This window comes from Etheostoma cragini, unplaced genomic scaffold (genome assembly GCF_013103735.1).
Source record: "Etheostoma cragini isolate CJK2018 unplaced genomic scaffold, CSU_Ecrag_1.0 ScbMSFa_3055, whole genome shotgun sequence".
Taxonomy (NCBI): domain Eukaryota; kingdom Metazoa; phylum Chordata; class Actinopteri; order Perciformes; family Percidae; genus Etheostoma; species Etheostoma cragini.
Window position 1 is genome coordinate 30,725 of NW_023267283.1, and position 2,082 is coordinate 32,806.

At 43.1% G+C, this 2,082-nt stretch overlaps 1 non-coding gene across 1 annotated transcript; it reads right to left on the bottom strand.

Annotated features, from left to right (window-relative positions):
- Positions 1–847: 847 nt before the first annotated feature.
- On the bottom strand, positions 848–919 carry trnam-cau. The gene has a single exon. It is a non-coding gene; the product is annotated as a tRNA-Met (tRNA).
- Between the last annotated feature and the right edge of the window lie 1,163 nt (positions 920–2,082).

The window sequence follows — 2,082 nt, forward strand, 5'->3', positions numbered from 1 at the left end:
TACAGTCCATTTAAGGCAGAGAAATGCGGGACTGTTGTTGTAAAAATCAACGTTAACGTTAGTGGTTAGCGATTAGCGTTACCATAGCAAGCTAGCGATTTTTAAAAAGTTTCAGTTAGGAACATGGTTGCAAGCATACATGTACAGGACTGTATAGACCACAAAACAAGACTGTCGTAATTTTTAAATCAATTATTTAAGCCGAAAATACCAGAAATGCGTCTCTTCGGTTGATGCTTGTTGCCTGTTGCACAATGCATATCACTACCCCTCAGTTTCAAGTAAGCTGGCGTTCTCCCTTGATTTTTTTCATTCATTGTCTATGGTTCCTAGGGCCATACACCCCTTACCCTCAATCAAAAAAATTATTGGGACAGCACTCGTTCTCTAGTGAACGCGCAAGACGTAGGGAAAGGGGTAGGAGTAAGATAGAGAAATGAGATTCAGCTTAAGACCTCCTGTGTCAATCTGACCGATAGGGTTATGGAACATAGTGGTAGACCAAGGTCTCCTGTGGTAATCTGACTTGAAGGGTTTTGGAGCGTAGTGGTAGACTAAGACATCCTGTGACACAAACTGAGCGGTATGCTCTCCCTTATATACCTCAGGCTCGTAGACAGCACAACAAGCACTTTAAACATACACATTTTACAGTTTTTATTGTATTGTAGTTAGACAGCATTAATGCTCCAGTTTTTAAGGTATTACAGCGGGTATGAGCACTGTAATTTCCATTTTAATGGATGAAATAAACAAAACAAAAAGAACTTTTCACTTAAAACAGAGCTGCATTGTTTATTTTCACCAGCCTGGAAGTAGAGGTTTCACAGACACAAAGCAGAGCAATTAGCAGAGGATGGTTTCGATCCATCGACCTCTGGGTTATGGGCCCAGCACGCTTCCGCTGCGTCACTCTGCTCTGCTGTGCCAGTACAGAGGCTGGAAAGTCTGTGATTCATCAGTTGCACCAGTGGGAACCAGTGGCAGCCAATGGTCCAAGGTAATCTGACTGGTAGCGTTAAGGAGCGTAGTTGTAGACTTAGACCTCCTAAAAATGATTAATTTCAGTGAACTAGACATATGCAATTAAAATTGATATAATTAACCACATTTAAACACGTCACAAGCTATCTCAAGGATTACAATTTTTATCTTTTAAAATAGTTAACAGAGATCTGATTGTGGCGTGGTTATTGTAAATAGGGAATGTTTGTGAAGTATTGCATGGTTTGAAACAGAATGACGGATTGATGAATGGAGCAGTAACATGCAAATAACCATAGTTTAAGATGTTAAAATGTGCGCACAAGAAAGCTATGAGATTACTGTGGGGGAATGGAGAACAGCTAGGTTAACTGAAGATTTTAAACGTGAAAATTAACGTAACATATGAACATGTTAAACATATACGGGCATATATCATATACCTGCAGTCTCAGTCTTTGGATGGTATAGGTTGCGTATCGCTACCATGACAGCCTCCACGCACCCCGTCACAGTTATCGACAATTTTGGCAATGAATGAGTATTTCACATTGAACACCTACGATTGGGTGGTCATTAAAAACAGGGCATTGCGAGTACAGATATAAACAGCAGAGTCAGAAAGGAGTCTACCAAGCCTCTTCTGAATTTATATACCTAACCAAGCGATGTCATAAGAGTTAACCTCACTTCAAGTCATCATATTGGTTGCCTTACAGCTATATGAACCTGGTCCAACAGTGGCACCCCCATGAGGTCCCTCCCATTTGCCCCTACCAGTTCCTGCAGATGGTGGCCTCCTCACCGCGTGTCCTCCTGAGACAGTACTGGCTCGGCTCCTTCTAATTTATCTTTGCATCCACCGCACGATCAGTCATTACTGCCACACCCTCCTGCCTGAGCTGCTCTGTCTTTGCCCGCCGCAACCGAGAGAGGTCTCCTGCATCCCACTCAAATATGCAGGCAGAGACAACTCATGAAGGTTGGGTAGAGGGAATGAGCGTCAGTGGTACACCCGATAGCCAGCCTTCGCATGAAGTACCAGATGTCCAGCCGTATGTGGAGGTCTGGCCACTCCCCAAACCTTGTCTGCAGCTT